The following is a 13055-nucleotide window of genomic DNA, read 5'->3' on the forward strand; positions in this document are numbered from 1 at the left end:
TGGTTTCTTTTTTGCAATAGAGATTGATTGTGGCAATATGGTAAGTGCCATGTTTGATGAAGAATTGAAGGTTGAAGTTGCCACTGTAGCAGTAAGATATGAAGCAATTTGAGCTACTCATGAAGCAGTATGTCATCTAGCAGCAGCTGATGATCAAGAATAGGATAAAGTGATTGAAGAGTTTTTGATGAGAATATCTACTGACCACATAATAGTGGAAGATAGCTTCAATGAAGTTAAAAAGAAGGAAGAGAAGGAAGAGGTAGAGTAGGAAGCTCTCACTAAAGAGCATAATAAAGATGCTTTTAACATTGTTTTTGAATATGCAGGTGTTCAGAATAGCATGGGCGAAAAAATTGAAAACAAAGTTACTAATAAGTTTGATGCAGATTTGAATCTCATTAAATAATGGATTCAAAACCCAATTGAACAAATTAATGTGAGTCTTATAGCAGTAGCTGGAATAAAAGAATTGAATGAAATGGTGAATAATGATCTTGAGTGTGCAAATTAGAAGGAAAAAACAATAGTACCCGATGATGAAAGTGAAGAGAAGGATATGGGACTTTTTGAAAACAAGGAAGAATGCATTAAAACCGTTTTCAACAATTGAGTCAAGAAGAGATAACATTCTGCTATCAAGACAAATGACGAAAAGAAAGACAATAATATTATGAAGCACAAGCAGCAGAGGGAAGAAGACAATTTATAGTTGAACGAATCCTTGAAGAGGAAGCTATAGAAGACCGACTCAGATCAACTTCAAGACAAGTCAGAGAAACATTGCAGCAGCAACAAGTAAAGAAATATGGAGCCTACAGTAAGAACATGCAACAGAGAATAAAGCAATTTCGAGGATTAGAATATGGAGGAAGAGAAAAAGAAAATGCAAAATTGTAAAAGTTTTGAGTCATTATAAGCCTAGCTGAGACATAGACCAACACGCATGTTTGAGTGATAACTGAGTCAATTTCTATTGTAAGAATATCAAGCATAGTTAAGTCATGTTGAGTCATGTTTTAATTATGTTGAGTCATACAGTCGTAATTAAGAGGGAGTGTTAGAAATTGTAATTACTCCCACATGCAAGAGTTCGCTAAATTTGGATCGTCAGTTCACTGAGTCGAGTGAGTTTGAGATAAGTTATAGTTTAGGAAAAGTCAAATTTAGAACATGTATACATGTGAAATTATTTTAGGCGAGTTGCTAGTTAGAAAAATTTAAATACCCCTCACTAAATTCATTGTGATCATCAAATTTTTGTGTGATCAATAAAAAAATTGTAATTAGTATGTTTTATGCGATTTATTAATATTATTTTATGTCTTATCTCCTTTGCGTTTCCAACAACACCTCTAACCATCACCTCTAACTTCATTCACGAAAAAACCAAATCAACCTGTAGTCGCAAGTGTACCTTTTTAACTGAATAATGTCATTTGGTGTCTTTCCTCTAAATAACTTGCACTCAAATCAACTTGCCAAAGCCACCCTCCATATACACACCCACTTACCTTGGGAATATAACTTTTATACTAAAAAAAATAGAAAAACAAAACATATTAAAAAAAAGAGAAGATAAAAGGCATAAATAATAGTCTCAATAAAAAAATTGCAGTCCAAAGCTTGAAGAATATTAAAACAAATTAATTAGTTCATCATCATTTTTCTTTACGATTTGATCGACCAAATTCAGCGTTTGTTTAAAAGAAGGGCATTAGGATTAAGCATGGTCTGTACATGGGGCCCATGTGGTGCGGTGAAGTACTGTCTCAGCACGCCTCCGTTCAACGAGCGGGTAGGACACCGGAGCTCTGGATTATCTGCAACTTATTTTAAGTGCATGTGGAAATATGATCGATCCACAAAAGTCGTTACGAAAACCCTAACAGACATATTATATTCACTTCTCCGTTGGTGAGGTAACCTCCAGTTTGGAAAGGTCTTCTTAGGTAGAGTTGAACACTTCAGCACCAGGAAGCTTCCCAAGGGTTGAATGAATGGCATCCAAGAAAGAAATGGGCTCTATCATAGGTGCAAAGCCTATATAAGGCCACCGGGATGGTAGAGACTGAAATCATATGTGATCAATTCAGAGCTGCAAACATTTGTTTACAGAGATCAGTTAAGTATTTCACTAAGCCTGCTTGCAGAGCTACAAGCTTATACAACATATCCAGTTTGAATTGTAGGATTTTTTAGCTGAGATTTGAAACCTAGCCTACTACATTGGTGAAGTCGGTCGTTGCATAAGACTTCTGCTTTTGAACTTTGAAATGACGTACTCTGGAGATTTTTCCTTGTTCAGCCGAGTCACATGGTTTTTGTTTGCGGTGATGGTGATTTTGGCAATGGCGCCTGTCTCTGAGGCGACAGTCCATCACCATAAATGGAAGCTCAGTTACCAAAACTGGTCTCCTCATTGTATGCAAACAACCATCATCTCCATTAATGGGCAGCATCCCGGTCCGACGATCAGAGCTCGGGAAGGAGACACTGTTGTTGTCGAATTAGAGAACTAGATGCCCACTGAAAATGTTGTCATTCATTGGCATGGAATTCGCCAGGTACGATTCGCTCTCCATCAAAGTGATTTCAGAGCTAATTCTGATTGTGATGGATTGGTTTTCTCTTTGCCCGCCATGTACGCTCTTATAATACATAATAATTTTGATGGAAATGCTCATGTGATTCAGATCGGAACTCCGTGGGCCGATGGAACTGCATCCATGTCTCAATGTGCAATCCTACCAAGCGAGACATTTATCTACAGATTCGTTGTTGACAGAGTATGTTTAACGCATTATCTTTTCAATAATTGCAACTTAACATGGTTATATTATTGTGTTGGGATTCTATAAGAAGACAGTGGCCTAATGTTAATTATGTATGCAGCCTGGCACATATTTCTATCATGGCCATTACGGTCTGCAGCGTTCGGCTGGTTTGTATGGCTCTTTGATAGTCAACTCCGCAAAAACAGAGCCCTTCGTCTATGATGGAGAACTCAGCATCATTCTCGATGACTGGTGGCATACTAGCACTTACCAACAAGCCCTAGGCCTCTCATCCAATCCTTTCGTCTGGGTTGGGGAACCTCAGGTATATATATCGTCTCATTTTCATCTTGGCACTGCGGTTTGAAATCCCGATTGATCGAAACTAGATGAATAAACGTGAATTTGTGGGTTGATATTGCAGTCTCTGCTGATAGAGGGCCGAGGAAAATACAACTGCTCCGCATGTAAAAATCTTAACTGACAGCCCAAAGATCATCAATACCAAATATTTCACATACAGAACATGATTTTAAGATGACATACCTTGATTAACAGCGGAAGATGTAATGGCTGCCATCTTATGTCTTCTGTCTCCTGACAGCTGCTACTCTTCTTCTCAGAATTCGGTTTCTCTCCTCTTGCCCACACTTCCTTTATGTGTTTCTTGATGGAGAAGAATACAACTCTTGTGTGTGGGAGAGAGAGGACCCAATCCTTTATATATTATTTAACTCTAATCTGGTACGTCCATCATATACCAATTCAACGCTTAAGATCTAATGCTTTAGGTTAGAAACTGCTTTAGGATAAAATCTAAATGCTTTAAGATTAGATCGGGTCACATTAAGATTAGAAATTGCTTTAACGTTAAAAAGCAATGAGCCTTTTGCTGTTTCTAATAGCAGTTTCTAACATTCTCCCACTTGACCCGACTATTCATAATATTAAGTGTTGAACATCATACTATGATAAATTGTTGAGAGTTATGGCGGTTGTGCACTATTAATTCAATGCATTCCCTTCCATATACCACAATACCAGCAATCCATCAATTCATACTCATAATTTATATAAAACAACATAATGGTCCACATAATGTCTTATATCATAATGATTAAACATAATATCTTTATAAGATTCTTTCTTGTTTAAAATTACATAAAATACGTATTACTACATTAAAACAAGAAACACATGATTGTATATCAGAAACACATAAAAGAGCTCAGAATGTCACACATCAATTATTATTAATACAAACAAGACCCATTCTTTGAACATGTTCCTTAAATTGTCTTGGTTGTAACCCTTTCGTCAAAGGGTCTGTAATCATAAGTTCTGTCCTGATGTGCATGATTGACATTCTTTGTTTCTGAACCTCATCTTTCACAACAAGATACTTCAGTTCTATATGTTTGGCACCTTTAGAGTACTTGTCGTTCTTTGAGAAAAATACTGCTGCAGAGTTATCACAATAAATTTTCAGCGGCTTGCTAATGGTGTCGACAACCGCAAGTCCTGAAATAAAGTTCCGCAACCATAATGCATGAATTGTGGCTCCAAAACATGCCACAAATTCTGCCTCCATAGTGGATGAAGCAACGATACTCTGTTTCGCACTTTTCCATGATATGGCACCTTGAGCAAACATAAACAGGTAACCAAAAGTCGATTTTCTAGTATCGATGCATCCAGCAAAATCTGAATCGCTATATCCAATCACTTCCGATTCATTGGATGAGCATGTAATCTTTCGTTGAGAGAAATTCCTTAGTCTCATGCAATATACTTAAATTATTTGCAGCAAGCAAGACGTCATCAACATAAAGGACCAGATAAATAAACTTGCTCCCACTGATCTTTCGGTATATACAGTGATCAACCGTATTTTCCTTAAAACCAAAAGATGTAATAATGGTATTGAACTTAATATACCACTGTCGGGATGCTTGTTTAAGCCCATATATTGACTTCTTAAGTTTACACACCAATTGTTCTTTACTTTTACAAAAAAACCCTCAGGTTGATCCATATAAACATCCTCATCAAGATCTCCATTCAGAAAAGTTGTTTTCACATCCATTTGATGCAACTCCAAATCATAATGAGCTACTAATGTCATTATTATTCTTAGTGAGTCCTTTTTCGAAACAGGAGAAAATGTCTCCTTGTAATCAACACCATCTTTCTGAGTGTAACCCTTAGCAACAAGTCTAGCTTTATACCATTCGATATTACCACTAGAGTCGTGTTTGGTTTTAAAAACCCATTTGCTTCCGACTCTTTTACAGCCATGTGGTAACTCAACGAGATCCCAAACTTCATTCTGTTGCATGGGTTTCAGTTCTTCTTTCATGGCATTAATCCATTCCTTTGACTCTTTACTTTCTACAGCATGTGAAAACGAAACTGGATCCTTATTGATTCCAATATCATAATCTGATTCTTGCATATAAACCACATAATCATTAGAAATAGCTGACCTACGATTTCTTTGAGGTCTTCTTAATGCTACTTGTTGTGGTTCATGCATATCAGCATTATGTAAGTCATTTCCTTCAGGAATTACTTCTTCATTTATATGTTGTTCATTATCATCATGCTGTTATACAACAGCTGGAACAACATTTGGAGTAATAGTAGATGGAGGAACTATTCTAGGTAATGTAACATTTACCCTTGTTTCTTTATTTCTACTATTTCTCTTCTAGTACTCCCACTGACTTCACCATTCTCAATGAATCTTGCATTACCAGTTTCTAATTGCCTCTCAACTTCATTTACAAACGTCTCAAGGACATTCACAGATTGAGATTTTTCATGAAGCAAATAGACATAACCATAACGGGAAAATCGTCAATAAAAGTGATAAAATACTTTTCTCCATTAAAGGCTGGAGTGTCCATAGGTCCGCAAATATCAGTGTGTATTAGTTCAAGAAGCTGGCTGCTTCTAGTGGTTCCTTTCTTATTATGTTATTATGTTTGGTTTGTTTACCTTTAATACAATCCACACATAATTCTAGATCACTAAAGTCCAAATTTGACAAAATTTCATTACTTACTAATCTCATCATTCTTTCTTTGGATATATGACCTAGTCATTTATGCCACAAGAAAGCAGAATTTTCATTCAACATGCTACGTTTTCATCCAACATTATTTACTACATTCAACAAGGAATTCACATAAGTGTCATTCAGTTTCAATTTATATAAACCATCAATTAGAATACCAAAACCAACATTATCAGCATTCTTATATAAATCAAAACAACCAGATCCATTCACACATCTAAAACCAGAAATATCCAATTTACTTGCGGAAATAAGGTTTCTAGATAATGAAGGTACATAAAGGGTACTGTATAAGTCTAATACATATCCACTTTCTAGAATTAGACGATAAGTCCCAATGCCTTCAATTGAAGATTTCATTCCGTTTCCCATAAAGAGAAAACGATCTTCATTTGGATTTATGGTTCGGATCATACGAAATCCCTGCATATTATTGGAAACGTGAGTTGTAGCACCAGTATCAAGCCACCATGTATTAATGGGAACTTCAATTAAATTTGATTCAAAACATACGAAAGATAGATAATTACCTCTCTTTTCGAACCAAGCTTTCCTTTTCGGACAGTCACTTTGATAATGTCCTTTCTTTTTACAGAAATGGCATTGAACATCCTTTAGTTCCTTCTTTTCCTTATCCTGCCCATTCTTAGCAGGTGCCTTTTTCTTCTTGAAATGACTTGATTTTCCTTTCTTTTCTTTACCAGCTTTATTACTCGCAAAACTTACTGAGTGATTCACTTGATTTTTCAACCGTCCTTCTTCCTGAACAAGTCTACTGGCCAATTCATTAACATTCCACTTATCCTTTATAGTGTTATAGTTAATCTGAAAAGGTCCATATTCAGAAGGTAGCGAGTTCAGGATGAACTGGACAAGAAAGGAATCCTCTACTGTAAGTCCCAGGGAGTTTAACCTTGCTGCAATATTAGTCATCTTTATAATGTGCTTTTGCATAGTTCGCGACCCATCAAACTTCATGGTCGTGAGTTCTGCCATAAGAGTACCAGCGAGTGACTTATCAACTGAACGAAAACGCTCTTCCATAGACTGCATATATTCCTTAGCACTTTCTGTTTGTGGAATTGTTGACTTGATGTTGTTAGCAACAGTCATCTTAATAAACATAAGGCTCAATCTGTTACTGCGTTCCCATGCTTTATGGTGTGATTTTTCTTCCTCAGTACTATCTCTTGTAAGAGCAGCAGGTTTATCCTCAAGGAGTGCCAAGTCAAGATCCTGAGCACCTAAATGGAAATTGACTTGTTCACTCCATTCAGAAAAATTAACACCAGTGAACAATGTAACAGATGAAGCATGTGTATTCATGGAAACTCCTGCAAAATGAAATAACTATTAGCTCATAACTAACGCGATTCAGATGTAGGCATAATAGTATAATATAGCACTCCTTTGGGTAGATACTATCTTATACTTAACATAATTAAATACCAAACATAAGTAGGTAATAAATATATTCAATTAAATAGAACTGACATCTTTGGATGATCAATATTTATTTAATCAAAATATCTATTAAACCTCATCATGTCAACTAGTTATAGAACAAGACTTTCCTTTGGGTAAGTTCTCAGGTTCTATCATTAGTGACTCCAGTTCTTAATTGGTATTATTATAACTGGCAATTTCTATCAATAATCATTATGTCACTTATGCACTAAATGATTATTCTGATTTTGACCACTTTGGTGATTAACAAAATCATAAATCTCATGTGCATAAACACATACCTTATGCAAAACAACATTCTGATTTTGACCACTTTGGTGATTAACAAAATCATAAATCTCATGTGCATAAATAATTTATAACACATACCTTATGCAAAACAATCAGTCATAGAGCAATTACTTTTATGCCCAAATTTCAAACGATTATTTTGTACCAGTAAACTTTAATCGTGCAAAGCCAAAACAGTAAATGATGCACGAAACTTAACCCAATTGAAACCCCTTTATTTCATACTTCAAATATTCAGATCATGCATTTCTGAAAACTTACGCTTACCATTAATTCTTTTTGGCATTGAAATCATGCATGCACAGACAATTAAAGAATGCACACTTTCAAATATTTGTCCCTGCTACGCGTCACATTATTTTTCCCTTCATTAATTTGTAAACACTGCAAAACTATAATGCAAGCATACACTTTCGTGTAAAGTCAACGTTTCATCATCAAAACTCTTCAAATATTTAATCCTTCATGATCAAAATAAATGTGTCAATAATTTCAATCTGGATTGAAGGGAAGACGCCCATATGAATAGTAACAAGGAATTCAAACCAAATATCTCTGTCCATAGTTACGTGGTCTCCGAGGATCATACATTTTATTTTCATTTTACTACGGACCCCTTTAAGTGTTTTCATATTATTGTTCACGCATGCATGTAAATGAGACAAGCAATTGTTCGGGAATAGGGATGTGGTCTTTAAATGCAATATTACAGCATAATACTCATTTGAACATGAATGTAAATTCCGAACAAGCAACGAAGAGTATGCATGTCCTACGTGCAAATAAAAGTCTCCAGCTAATAATTCAAATGCGTCCATAGGAGTCAAGGCAGGAAGATAGCCTTTGAAATGGTATTAACAAGCTCCTACGAATACCACGATGATGGGAAGAGTACCATGACACGAACGCATATCTAGTTAAACAATGTAAACAACAGATAATGCCTAGACCACAAGCGCCAAAGCCCTTCGGAAGCTCCGTTCAGAATGCGAAAGGGCAAAAAGAAATTTGTCTTTAGGGTAGAGACTATGATTGATATTGACTGTCTCTACGAAGGTCTGGATTTTCACATGAACGGTTCATTCAAACAACAGATTGGATTTCCAATTTGATTGGGCGTCATATCACACTTTTAAATTTATAGGATAAAATAAATAAATCACCCTGTAATGTGTGTTTAACAAGCTTCGCACATATAAAACAGTCCTATAAAAATTGGACTCATAATCTAGGTTCGAGATCCAATTACTGAGAAACGTAGTCGTGTTATGATCCATGCTTCAAAACACTGATTTCGCACAGCAACGTTATGTGCGAGTCTAATGATTCCACGGATCAAAACTCATCCCTGATGCATGCTTCAGATACTGGAATGAAGTCCGACTCAAATTGCCCCAAGTACACAAAACTCAGGAAGCAATGATCACTTAAAAATACCCATTATTCCCAGAACTCTGTTAGTGACGCCAAATGGGAATGTCGTAGATGAGAAATATGAGCTCTTGATTAAAAGATTAATCTCGATCAGTAGAAAACAATCCAACAAAGCATGATTATATAGCCAGCAAGAGGTATTTAATCTCGAAACCAGAGTATAAGCAAAGGGCAATCACTCTTAACCCACGATGGGCGTTGTGAAGCATGCGTAGGATTTGTTTCGTGATCATTTCATGAAACCCCCACAATTTCCCGAAGGCTCAATCACATGAGTAAAGCACAGAACAGATCAATTACAATCATAGGAAATATTCAATTATTGATCATTGCTCTGATACCAAATGTAAAATTTCCATCAACAGCCCAAAGATCATCAATACCAAATATTTCACATACAGAACATGATTTTAAGATGACATACCTTGATTAACAGCGGAAGATGTAATGGCTGCCATCTTATGTCTTCTGTCTCCTGACAGCTGCTACTCTTCTTCTCAGAATTCGGTTTCTCTCCTCTTGCCCACACTTCCTTTATGTGTTTCTTGATGGAGAAGAATACAACTCTTGTGTGTGGGAGAGAGAGGACCCAATCCTTTATATATTATTTAACTCTAATCTAGTACGTCCATCATATACCAATTCAACGCTTAAGATCTAATGCTTTAGATTAGAAACTGCTTTAGGATAAAATCTAAATGCTTTAAGATTAGATCGGGTCACATTAAGATTAGAAACTGCTTTAACGTTAAAAAGCAATGAGCCTTTTGCTGTTTCTAATAGCAGTTTCTAACACCGCAGGCAGCAGTACAAGTTGCAACGCTACCAGCAGCCAATGTTCGCCCTACATTCTACCGGTGAAACCTGGAAAGACATAACGCCTGCGCATCGCCAGCGTAGCTTCTTTATCGGCCCTCAATTTTTTGATTCAGGTGAAATAACACATTCACGGATCGTACATTGTTTCATCTTAATTATGCTTGAAATGAAGATCTAACTATTTGTTCCGTGTTTTTCAGGGACACAAGATGACCGTTGTGGAAGCGGACGGCCACTACGTGGAACCGGTGGAGCTGGAGAATCTGGATGTGTACTCCGGAGAAACTTATTCAGTTTTGATAACGGCCAATCAGGATCCCACCAAAAATTATTGGGCCGCTGTGAATGTGAGAGGGCGGAAGCCCAATACGCCTACGGGCCTGGCCATCCTCAACTATCTCCCCAATCTCTCCACCAAGCTACCCACTACACCACCTCCTCCGAGCCCTGTCTGGAACGACTATGCCTATAGTAAGTCGCTCGCCAAGAAGTTTGTGGCCCTCACCGGACGCGAAGAGCCTCCTCCTATGAAACCCACCAGACAGTTGATTTTATTGAACACACAGAACAAGATCAATGGATTTGTAAAATGGGCCATCAACAACATATCGCTGGTTCCTCCTCCCACTCCATACCTAACCGCCATGAAATACAAAATTCAGGGCGCTTATGACACCACACCCCCTCCTGACGCCTACCATCCCCGAGATTACAACATCAGTATCCCTCCCACCAATCCAAACGCCATTGAAGGGAATGGTGTGTACGTATTCAAACTGAACTCTGTGGTAGACGTGATACTCCAGAATGCAAACACACTGAATGCAAATATCTCGGAGATCCATCCATGGCACCTGCACGGTCATGATTTCTGGATTCTGGGCTACGGCGAGGGTGCATTTGATCCCCTAAAAGATCCAAAGAAATACAACTTGGTGAATCCTCCGCTTCGTAACACGGCGGCGCTGTTTCCCTACGGATGGACTGCTCTGCGGTTCATAGTGTGGGCGTCATTTGGAGGCCCAGGGAATGAGGGTAATATTCGAGAGATTGAGAGAGTAGGAAGGCTGCCTCGTTCGGCCATGGGATGCGGCCTGACCATTAACAAAATGATGCATAACTGATCCAAACTTAGATTAACGCATTGTAATTAATATTGAAAATTGACATTATTTAGTTAATAATATTATACTGAACGGTATACCTGTACCGTCTATGTTAAAAAGAAAACAGAGAATAAATTTGGCTGCAGCTTTACAGAATCAACAATATTGTGTGAGATTGTGTAAATATTTAATTCGTGAATGTTGCTATCTTGCTTGTCCTGATAATCCTCTTCACGAAGTGCTTCTGAGAGTAAACTTCAGATGTGAATCATTGTCACATAATGACCAGCTCTGCTGAAAACCGTGAAATGCTGATGAAGAAGAAAACAGTTTTGCTGGCTACCTAATCGCTGATTATAAATACAAGATTTTGGGAAGCTTTTGCTCTGACAAAAATGGCGCAGTTTAATTAAGAGGTGGTCTGCGCTTTTTCATTGAATTAGGGGATATGGTAATTTTTTATTATTTAAAATAAATTTTAAAATATATAAGTAGATTTAGTATTTATTTTAAAAGAGATTTGAATGTGAGTTTAATAAAGAGGTGGTCTGCCTTTTTCATTGAATGGGGTGATATGGTAATTTTTTATTATTTAAAATAAATTTTTAAATATATAAATAAATTTAGTGTTTATTTTAAAAGAAATTTGAATGTGAATACTCTATGATGGTAAATATTGTTTTAAACAAAATTGATTTTAAAAAGATTTACCATATATTTATATATACTTAATTAATTAATGAAATATAGTTGAAAACAGTATTTACAAAACAATTTTTTTTTTAAGAAATGCTAACAAATTGTTTTAAGAAATGCTAACAATTTTAGGAATTAAAAAGATATTTGCATAATATTATTTTATTTTTTCAAATGAGCTCAATGTTTTAATGTTATTAGTCTAAGCCAAGAAGGAAGTAAGTTTTTATTGTTCCGCTACAAACAGTTTGAGATTTAGTAAAATTTTCACTCTTCCGTTCTAGGTTTAGCAATTTATTTTAAATTATTAAATTATTTTTATATTTATATTATTATTTGTATAATAAAAAATAAAATTATTAAAAAATATAAAAATAAATTTATAGCTTTAAAAATTATAATGAAATATTATTATAAATTTATGTAAAAAAAACTAGAATCTATTCAAAATAAAAACACTGATAAAAATTATTAAATCAAAATAAAAGTTTTCTTTTTAAAAAGATAGTAATGTGTGGGATGAATGTTTGTGTTGTTGGAATATTAATTCCTACTTATTTTAGTTGTGACTTTCGTTGTTGGAATATTAATTCCTACTTATTTTAGTTGTGACTTTCTATGTAAAGAGTATATTTCTATTCTATAGGATTGGTTTCCCTACTTTGGTGCGTGGTTGAGATATTCTCTCAACTGATAGATTGTGTGTCCAAGATTGTTTTCTGAGAGATTTTCCATCCCATCCAAATCGTAGCCGAGAGCCAATAGAAATGAAGTGGGAAATAGGAGCCTGTGAGCAGGAGCCCTCGTCGATTGTGAAGGAAACACATTTCCTAGGCGTAAGGAAAAGGTCGTGGGGTAGATTTGCCGCTGAGATTAGAGAGATCTAGATAGTGTCTTGCGCACGCAACCTCTTCTTTCTTTTCGGGTCAACTAGACACAATTGGAGTTTGGTAAGGTAAACACATTAAGTGTGATCAACTCAATGTAAAGGTGCGATTTGTGAATTGCATAGTTAAAAAAAAAACTCCAATGAGAAACAAATTAATGTGGTATTTATAAATGTTTTGGAATTAGAAGCATTGAGCCTAGCTAGCTCAATGAAGTGGTTTTGTTAGAAATAGTTACTCTAACAAATCATGCAAGTGAATCCAAGACAATTAAATCAGAAAAGGAAAGAAGAGACCAAAAGCGCTCGGTGGTCAAGGTTGAAGTGTGACAAATATTGATTTTGTGCAAAGCAAGTGAAAATTTAAGATGATGGACAACTAGTTGAATGTTTGTGTGATTTTTTGGGATAGACTCAATAGCATGTTGTATTATGAGTCACAAATTTTATTAGTAAGCAAGTCTAGGATGTTTTGTAGTGGTCTTTGTAATGTATGTACC

The 13055-nt window shown here is 36.0% G+C and overlaps 1 pseudogene; it reads left to right on the forward strand.

Annotated features, from left to right (window-relative positions):
* Positions 1 to 2276: 2276 nt before the first annotated feature.
* Positions 2277 to 10991, forward strand: LOC149163826 (L-ascorbate oxidase-like; annotated as a pseudogene).
* The last annotated feature ends 2064 nt before the right edge of the window (positions 10992 to 13055 follow it).

The sequence above is a fragment of the Pinus tabuliformis genome, chromosome 5_1 (assembly GCF_031772625.1).
Source record: "Pinus tabuliformis cultivar Carrire ecotype Pingquan chromosome 5_1, CPIR1, whole genome shotgun sequence".
Classification (NCBI taxonomy): Eukaryota; Viridiplantae; Streptophyta; class Pinopsida; order Pinales; family Pinaceae; genus Pinus; species Pinus tabuliformis.